Below are 11,156 nucleotides of genomic sequence, written 5' to 3' on the forward strand. Positions count from 1 at the left end.
TCTAATGCAGGCATCTCATCATCATCATCATCACCCTCACTATGAGATTCATACTCACCATAGTTATTTAAAATCATTACCCTTTTGTTAGGACATTCACTAGAAATATGACCTAACCCTTGACACCTAAAACATTTAACATATCTAGATTGATTAGAAGGAGTTTCAGATTTACCTTGCACTCCTTTTTTAGGCGCCTCTTGTTTGGTCTCAACCTTGGGCTTGATCACCACTTTATTTTCATCATGTTTTGCCACATTTGGTCGCCAAGAAGATGATGAACCCCTGGTTTGATTGGCGCGGCCAACTCCACGTCTCTTGAGTTATTGCTGCACTTTTATGGCCATTTGCACCATTTCGTCTAGATCCAAGTAGTGCCGAAGCTCCACTTGATATTGATCTCCCTATTCAAACCACAAAGAAAACGAGCCATCGTCGCCTCACTATCTTCCTCAATATTTGCCCTAATCATGACTACCTCCATCTCCTTATAGTAGTCCTCAACACTCCTTACCCCTTGCCTCAAGGTTTGTAGCCTCTTAAACATCTCCCTATAGTAGTGGTTGGGCACAAACCTCTTCCTCATGACCCTCTTCATCTCATCCAAAGTTTCAATGGGTCTCTCATTATACCTCCTCGTAGTGGTCACTAATTGATCCCACCAAATGAGAGCATAGTCTAGAAATTCCACCACTGCCAACCTAACCTTCTTTTGTTCGGAGTAGTGGTGACATTCAAACACAAACTCTACACTCTTTTCCCGTTCTAAGTATGCCTCCGGGTCAGATTTCTCATGGAACGAAGGAATATTCATCTTAATACTACCCATATTACCATCCTCCCTATTCCCGTCATTGTATCTACCCCGTGTGGCTTCTCTCCTTTCTCTACCAAATCCTCTACCTCTTCCATTCCTACCCCAATTTTCATTTTGGCTCTCCTCATCTCCTCCCAAATCATAATCTTCCTCTTCTTCTATCCTAGCCAAATCTTTAGGCTTAGGTTTATCTCCACTAGTACTAACTTCAAGCCTATCCAACCGCTCATGTAATGGCTCCAACTCTACCTTCATCATCCTACTAAAATGTCCAAACAACGCCTCAATTTGGACCTTAGACAACCCCGGGTTTGAACTATCTCCTACCTCTTACCTCCTTCTCCATTTAATTTCAGATTTGTACCTGCAAGAAAGCGTTAGTAGAAAACAAAATATTTCTCACCCAAATCCTCACGGTCACTCCAAAGAAAAGTCGCAAAAAAATCACCGAAAATTTCAGAAACTGACGAAGAACGATATACTAAAAATATAGATCTGAAAAAAGAACGAAAGGATAACAGATTTGATAATAGACGGGATAATAATGTGTTAAACTTACTTGAATTAAATGAACCTAAGCTCTGATACCAAATGATATGAATCCACGTACGTAAGAAAAGTAAACACGATTATTCTAAAACCGCGCCCTCAATTCAATAACGTTAAAAAGGATTCTTGTTGTGTCCCGATCTTTTGAATCAAGTGTGTGCGTGATTTTCACCTCTAAACTATGAAAAGTTTAGCAACCAATAATCACAAAGAAAACAATCGAAACTATAACGAACCTTCAAAGAACACGCCCTTGACAATCCGCGTAAGAACGATTGACAAACGCCACAAAGTTAAAAACTTTGATAAGTTTGATTTTTGATTACAAAGCAAAAGCCTTGAAAGTTGAGAGAAAAAAATCTCAAAGTTTGATATTCAATCAATAATAATGTGTCTTCCTTTTAAAATTTCGTCCAAATTTGTTTTATGTGGGGACCCGGGCTCTAACTCCATTATCTTTGGGATTAATGGATCTTTGCTAGAAAATGTGGGTCAAAATTTTGCTTTTAACATCAAAAACAGTTGTATAAAAATCATACACAACAACATTCTTTATTTTATTTCAACAAAGGTAAATACATGTCTTATTCCCTTTCCATAATACAAACTAGAGTTTACCACAATTACATGTCACATGTAAACACTCCCTGTTCATCTGCTACGTCCAAAATCTCCACTCTAACTCGATCTCTCATCTTTGTCGCGACCCTGATCCTGTCCCACCTTTTGTCATGCACACATACAGACACAACAACAACCGGATACTCCGGTGAGAACAAATCCCAGTATAAAACATGTATACATGCATATACACAATATAAATCATGAACATACTATCATTAATGTAATCAACAACAATACATCTTATAGTATATGAAACATAATCAGAATAAGTCAATCAATATAAATCAAACTCATATCTTTGACTCAATTCATATCTAAATCTAGGGATCCCGGTGTGAATAAGACGTAACAAGTCTCCCACCTACCCTCCCAATCGTGGTGGCGGTACGTCTTATTCCTCGACTTCGGCCCTGTCTGTATTGAATATCTACAACCGGAGTCGATCTTCTCATGTGCTTCGATACCACCGAACGTCTAGAACTTGGCAATTCTGCCAATGACTCTCCTATCTCAATGCTTATACATAAATCAAAATAAAGCACAAGCATAACAAGGTATCAGAATCTAGTATGTCATTTTGAGAAACTCGAATCAAATCTAACTCGAGTTGTATCTTCCCGAACCAACATGCATTATACCTTTCTTGTCGTTCGTAGAAGTCGAAGTCTCGTATTCTTGATATCGAATCTGTCAAACCCAATCTGAAATAACATATATACAATGCACCATATCAACTTCTAACTCAAAATAATATATGTGAAGTGCAATACTTAATCTCGAGATAATTTTGACGGCATAACGGCGTAAACTCGATGTCTCCGTCAACTCAACAATAACCAAATCTCAACAATGCATAACCCATACCATATCATTACAATTCTAATTCCAGTATGTCAAAAATCTATTCAATTCAATCAATTGATGCTGAAATTCATAACAAATGCATACGGTACCATTTCTTCGATCCGGTTTCAATTATACAATCTCTGATATCACAAGAAGGCATAATCTAGTGTAACTCACAATTTCCCCAACATCACTATCTCAAGTCATGCAGGAAATGAATGAAACTTACATCCCCTTGAAGCCTTTGATGAGAGGAGCAAGGAAATGAATTCGGATCGAAATTCGGGTGGTTAGATCTTGTACAAGCTAAGTTCTAAGAGCATTCTTGGGACTTCCATGGAGGTGTCCTCGATTTCCATCTGCTGAAGGAGTGAAGAAATGAAGACTCAGCACATATATTGCATGGCAAAGACACTTGGCTTATTTTTCATTCTGCACATCTCCCGCATCTGCGCGACCTCAACCGGCGCATATGCGCGAGACCTACGGTCTCGGCCTTTCTGAATTCATCATCTCGCGCATATGCGCGCCTTCTTCTCGCGCATATGCGCGAGACCTACGGGTCTCGGAATTTCTCTTTTTGACAGCTCGCACATATGCGCGCCCTTCTTCCGCGCATATGCGCGAGATTCTCTGGACTTAACATTTTGAAGCACACCTCCTCGCGCATATGCGCGCCCTTTCTCGCGCACATGCGCGAGGTCATCTGCCGGCCTCGCACACATTTGGTATATTCTCTCGTCTTTTCCGGTCCGATACAATACATCTAATTTCTGATACAATACCTCTAATAACACATCAATTATCAACCAATCATGTCCGATTATAATAACCAAATTCTCGTGCCTTACATTTCTCCCCTCCTAAGATATGATTTCGTCCCCGAAATCTCAGGCAATCAGTCAAAGCGTGTAAAGGAAACAATAGATTCAACAGCTAAATAATTACTCACGTCAGGAAAATAACTCTGGATATTTTTGTCTCATCTCTGATTCTGTCTCCCAGGTCGCTTCTTCAGTGCCATGACGACTCCATTGAACTTTCACCAGCGGAATAGACTTCGTTCTGAGCCGTTTGTCTTTCCAATCAAGAATCTGAATTGGTTGTTCAATATAACTCAAAGTGTCGTCAAGCTCGGCTTCATCAGGTTGAATGACATGAGAAGTATCTGGCAGATATTTCCTTAGCATCAAAACATGAAAAACGTCATGTATCCCGAATAAGGAAAGAGGAAGAGCAAGTCGATATGCACGATCGCCAATCTTTTCAAGAATCTCATATGGACCGATGTATCTAGGAGACAATTTGCCACGTTTACAAAACCTGACAATGCCTCTGAAAGGAGAAATCTTCAAAAATACTCTGTCTCCCTGTTCAAACACTAACGGTCGACGACGTACATTTGCATGCTTAGCTTGTCTATCCTGAGCTGTTTTCATCCTTTTTTGGATCAGTCATCTCTCGGATCATATCAGGCCCAAGCTCTGGTACTTCTGAGATGTCATCCCAATACAGCGGAGCTCTGCACTTCTTTCCATATAAAGCCTCAAACGGTGCCATCTCGTATCCCGTCTTATACTTGTTAATATAAGAGAACTCATAAAGAGGGAGTGAATCTTGCCAACTGGTGCCAAAATCTAGCACTACAGCCCTCAGCATATCTTCCAAGACCTGGATAGTCCGCTCTGACTGTCCGTCTGTCTGGGGATGGTATGCAGTACTCAGGTGCAATGTCGTACCTAAAGCCTGCTGCAAACTGTGCCAAAAATGTGAAGTGAATCGGGGATCACGAACTGATACGATAGATTTCGGCACACCATGTAATCTAACTACCTCTCTGACATATATCTCTGCCATCCGATCATGTCTATACGTCATTCTGTACGGAATGAAACATGCGGATTTGGTCAATCTGTCTATCACCACCCAAATCGCATCACAACGTCGGGATGATCGTGGTAACTTCGTGACAAAATCCATGTAAATGTGATCCCATTTCCATTCAGGAATAGATAAACTCTGAAGTAAACCCCCGGGTTTCTTCCTCTCGGCCTTCACCTGTTGGCAATTCAAACACTTCGATACAAACTCTGCAATGTCTAATTTCATCTGTTTCCACCAAAACTGTGTCTTTAGATCTTTGTACATCTTTCTGCCGCCAGGATGAATACTAAACTGGCTACAGTGCGCTTCTGATAAGATCTGTTGTTTCAATTATGAAATATCTTGCACTACAAGACGGTTATTCACATACAAAACATGATCACGTACCTGATACTCTGACTGATGTCCGGATTTGACCATCTCAATCGATTTCTGAACATTCTGATCATTTTTCTGTGCTTCTTTAATGCGAACAATCAGATCTGGTTCTATTTGAATCGTAGCAAGTCGCAATGGTCTACTATCGGTGTCAAATGCTAATCCAGACAAACAGCAATCCTTAATTAAATTAGAAATACCTATCGTCGATAAGGATAAAGCACATACCTTTCGACTCAAGGCATCCACTGTTGTATTAGACTTTCCTGGATAGTACTTTATTTCACAATCGAAATCCTTCAATAAATCGAGCCATCTACGTTGTCTCATGTTCAACACTGACTGAGAAAACAGATACTTTAGGCTTTTATGATCAGAGTAAATTTTGAACTTCTCGCCATAAAGATAGTGTCGCCATATCTTCAGTGCAAACACAATAGTCGCCAATTCAAGATCATGAATTGGGTAACGAGTCTCGGGTGGCTTCAACTGCCTTGAGGCATAAGCAATGACATGCCCCCGCTGCATCAGAACACATCCTAATCCGCTATGAGATGCATCACAATATACAACAAAATCACCAGTACCTGAAGGTATCGTCAATACTGGAGCACTGGTTAATCGTCTTTTCAACTCCAAGAAGCTAGACTCACAAGCTTCAGACCACACAAATGGCGCATTTTTTTTTGTCAACTGGGTAATCGGCTTCGCAATACTGGAGAAATCTTTGATGAATCGTCGATAGTACCCTGCTAGACCCATGAAACTGCGTATCTCAGGCACAGAAGTCGGTCTAGGCCAACTGATTACAGCTTGAACTTTACTTGGATCAACGGAAATACCGTCTCCAGATATGATATGCCCCAAAAGACAACCTGTCTCAGCCAAAACTCGCATTTGGACAGTTTAGCATATAATTTCTCATTTCTCAGTGTCTGCAACACAATTCTTAAGTGTTCGACATGCTCAACCATATTCTTGGAATATACCAAAATATCATCAATAAAAACAATAACAAACTCATCTAGATACTTCTGAAAAACACGATTCATCAGTACCATAAACACCGCTGGAGCATTCATCAGTTGCCAGTAATCAATACACAATCTCATCGAACCGTCTTTCTTTCGCACGAATAGCACTGGAGCGCCCCAAGGAGAAACACTCGGTCTGATATATCCCTTGGCTAGAAGATCTTCTAATTGTGTTTTCAGTTCTTTCAGTTCAATAGGTGCCATTATTTACGGAGCTCGGGATATAGGAACAGTACCTGGAATGAGATCGATGCTAAACTCTACCTCTCGAGCTGGAGGTAACCCTGGAATTTCATCGGAGAATACATTGGCAAACTCACTTACCACTGGCAGATCTGCCAATGACGGGCTAGATTTCAGTAGATCTACTGAATAGACAAGGGAAAGCTTCTGCTCCTTTCTGCAACAATCTACTCATAGTCAGTGCAGATACTAAGGGAATCCGAGATCTGGAACCCTTACCGTAGAATTTCCATTCGTTAGCCATCTCTGGTCTGAATCTCACAATCTTCTGGAAACAATCTATAGTGGCTCTGTACTTGGTTAACATATCGATACCGACAATACAATCAAAATCAGCTAACCCAAGCACAATGCAATCTAAATCAATCTCGTGACCCTCAACCTGTAGTATACAATGTCTAACTGAAGTCACAGATACAAGACCACTTCCCAACGGAGAAGAAATAGACACTACAGCAGACAAGGGCTCGACAGGTAAAGCATGCATCAATGAAAAACGCTCAGATATAAAAGTATGAGATGCACCGGTGTCTATCAACACATAAGCAGGATAACCGCAAAGAAAACAGTTACCTGCAATCACATCATCTGGCGCATCTTGGGCCTGCTCTTCTGTTAGTGCAAATACTCCAGCCTGCTGTCTGGGAGGTTGGATCACTGTCTGGCCACCTCTGGCTCGGGATTGGGTCTATGCAGGTGGCGGGTGAAAGGAGTGAACAGATGAAGCTTGCCTCTCAGGCTGAGCTACTGAGCCAAATGCTCCTACACTCTGAGTTTGTTGTATCCTTTTCTGTGGACAAACCCTGGCAAAGTGTCCCTGCTGTCTGCAGATATTGCAACGCCCCATCACGCCCTGACACTGTTCAGTGGCATGTCTGCCTCCACAAGAACTGCAATACACACCTGTATACTCTGTACTCTGGCCAGGATCTCTCTATTGTGACCCACTGGAGCTCGACAAACTGCTCCCTGATCTCTTAAACTGTCTACCTCTCGCTTTCAAAAAATCTTTCTTGCCACTACTACTGCTTCCACTATCAAATCGAGGAGGAGGTGGTGGAAACTGGGCGGCGAGCTGTGGCGGTCTCTGACTCTGAGCACTATATGAAGCTCCTTCCTGTCGAATCAATCCAGCCTTGGCTCCTTTCGCTCTGTTCAGTGCATCAAAAAAATTGTTGGGTCGTCCCGTGTTCACCAAAGTAAAGACGTCAGGGTTTAAGCCATTGATGAACTGATCAGCAATCGCTTCATCACTTTCTGCTACATATGGCGCAAATCGGAGCAAGGAAGAAAACTTGGCAACATATTCTTCAATGTTCCACTGCCCCTGTCGTAAGTTTACAAATTCTGCCCCTTTGTCTTTTCGATACGACACTGGAAAGAAACGTTGATAAAACTCATCTTTAATTACCTTCCAAGTAATATCGATACCTCGATGCTCCAATGCTCTTTTCGTGGTAAGCCACCAACTCTTCGCCACTTCTTGCAACTGATGCCCTATTAATTTCACTCTTCTTTCATCTGTATAAGCAAGATATTCAAACAGCATCTCTATATCGTCTAGCCAACTCTCACAATCCACTGCAGTCTCAGTACCCTTCAAGGTCGGAGGATGAAATGACTGGAAACCTCTTCAATAAAGTCTCCATCGGTGTTGCAGTAACGTCCATCTGAGTACCTGACGTACTACCCTGTTCTGGCACTTGACCTGCGGCTTGTTGTAGTATTCTTCGAGGAGGCATATCTAATTATCAAACGGATTAGTACACAATCTATACAATCTGTCTCAGCTTTCCTCTGATCATATACCTCTGATCTAGAATCGGTTATGATTCAGGCTTGGCAATTACATGCTGTAATCAACTCAGATAACAAGACAACATGTAATAGGAAAAGAAATTAATCATGCTAGTACAAAAAAAGCAAGGAAGACGACTCAATCTACCCTGTTCATTCTATTCTATCTCAGTCTAAAGGATCTATCGCTCTGATACCACCTGTTGTGGGGACCCGGGCTCTAACTCAATTATCTTTGGGATTAAGTGGATCTTTGCTAGAAAATGTGGGTCAAAATTTTGCTTTTAACATCAAAAACAGTTGTATAAAAATCATACACAACAACATTCTTTACTTTATTTCAACAAAGGTAAATACATGTCTTATTCCCTTTCCATAATACAAACTAGAGTTTACCACAATTACATGTCACATGTAAACACTCCTAGTTCATCTGCTACGCCCGAAATCTCCACTCTAACTCGATCTCTCATCTTTGTCGCGACCCTGATCCTGTCCCACCTGTTGTCATGCACACATACAGACACAACAACAGCCGGATACTCCGGTGAGAACAAGTCCCAGTATAAAACATGTATACATGCATATACACAATATAAATCATGAACATACTATCACGAATGTAATCAACAATAATACATCTTCTAGTATATGAAACATAATCAGAATAAGTCAATCAATATAAATCAAACTCATATCTTTGACTAAATTCATATCTAAATCTAGGGATCCCGGTGTGAATAAGACGTAACAAGTCTCCCACCTACCCTCCCAATCGTGGTGGCGGTACGTCTTATTCCTAGACTTTGGCCCTGTCTGTATCGAATATCTACAACCGGAGTCGATCTTCTCCTGTGCTTCAATACCACCGAACGTCTAGAACTTGGCAATTCTGCCAATGACTCTCCTATCTCAATGCTTATACGTAAATCAAAATAAAGCACAAGCATAACAAGGTATCAGAATCTAGTATGTGATTTTGGGAAACTCGAATCAAATCTAACTCGAGTTGTATCTTCCCGAACCAACATGCATTATACCTTTTTTGTTGTAGTCTCGGTTTGAACAAGTCGAAATCTTGAAATCTCGATATCCAATCTGTCAAATACCAATCTGAAAAGACATATATACAATGTACCATATCAACCTCTACTCAAAAGGAACACACATATGGATCAATATTCAATCTTGGTATATTTCGACGGCGTAACGGCGTAATCTCGCGATACCGGTCAACTCAATTATCAATAATCAATATCAATAACTCATAATCATCCCAAATATATTCCATAATCTCAAAATCTACATAACTCAACTCAAGACATGCTGAAATTTATACAAAAATCTCATATCATAACCGGTCTTCGATCAGGTTGTGAATAAACGTTCCCAATAATCACAAGAACAAATAATAACAATCAAACTCTGATTTCCCCAATTATCTCAACTTCAAAACATGCTGAATGTATTAATACTTTCATCTTTTTGAAGCTAATAATAAGAGGAGCACAAATATAGACTCGGATCCAAATTCGGTTGGCCGGATCTTGCGAAACCATCAATCTAAGCTAGGATGCAACTTGAATGAATTCTGAAGCTTTTCTTGTTTCTCTCTCGTCCATATCAAGCTGAGAATGAAGATAACACATTATATATGCATGGCAAGGACACATGGCTTATTCTTTGGTCTGCACGTCTCGCGCATATGCGCGACCATCACCGGCGCATATGCGCGAGACGCTCTGTCTCGGCTCTTGACAATTTCAGCTGCTGGAGAATTTGTGCGCCCTCTCTCGGCGCATATGCGCCAACTTCTCTGGAAAAAATTGTAATGCCCGGTTACTCGTACAAATGATTAGTAATACGTTTATGTTATTATAGATAGTTATTTAGCTCATTATGTTTTACATATTGATTGAGGTATCAATATTGAGATTGAACATGACTTTTATATTGTTCATGGTGTATTGAGCATGAAAATATGTCTAAATAGTTATAGTAAGATGTGTAGGTAGAAGTAGTGTGATGAAGTTGATAGGAAATGAGATGAAATTGTGGTAGTTTTTACGAGTTTTAGCATAATGATTTGAATATTGATCCAAATTGAGTGAGGCTATAACCATTAGAAAGCAAAGATATAATGCTAAAAACTTTCATGTTTTGGGTTTTGTCCAAATCATTGTGGAAAACCAGCCAAAAGTGCCCCGAAGTGCGTCGTGCGTATCGTCATTCCTACAATGACACATTTTGGTAGATTGAGCAAAACTTTTTACTCAGACCTCCATATGACCTAAAACCAGTTGGAGATTCACGCCAAGACATAGGGCTACAACTGTTATGTTTACCACTTTTCCAGATTATGAAGGGAAGATACGTTTCTGAAGCAATCTTTGAGGTGGCTGTGCGCAGAGTGGCGCCCGAGCGGTAAGAAATGACCGTCCGAGCGCCACTTGTTCTGCATTTTGGTTACGGACAGAAAGTTCCACGCTCGAGTGGTAATTTATGACCGCCCGAGCGCCGCCTTATATATAAGAAGATAAGTTTCGACTTTCTAAGCCATTATATCAGCTCTCCACTTCTATACCAGCAACAAACTCGAGAGAAATCTTTAGAAATCTTCCTCCAAAGCTTTCTTCTTCATTCCTTTCAAAGTTTTGAAGTTAGAACTTTGTTTCCATCACAAGAACTTCATAAGGGTGTAAGTTTTCTTATCGTTTAGTTATTATACATGTAGAGGACAATAAAGGAATGATTTTTATCTAGTATATACAATAGTGACTGAATTACTGGTATATTTGACAGTATAGGAGCGATAAACATCGTCTCAAACCAGTGTTCCTAAGCTTGGACTGTAAGTTGGCATGTTCTTGAAGTAATACATGAGTAATATTATGATTTCAAATACTTCCCATTGATTATTGCTATATGTACATTGTTAGTATCTTATTGATGAAAACATAGCATCATATTCCATTGTTATGTAT

Source organism: Primulina huaijiensis, chromosome 3 (genome assembly GCF_012295235.1).
Source record: "Primulina huaijiensis isolate GDHJ02 chromosome 3, ASM1229523v2, whole genome shotgun sequence".
NCBI classification, from domain to species: Eukaryota; Viridiplantae; Streptophyta; class Magnoliopsida; order Lamiales; family Gesneriaceae; genus Primulina; species Primulina huaijiensis.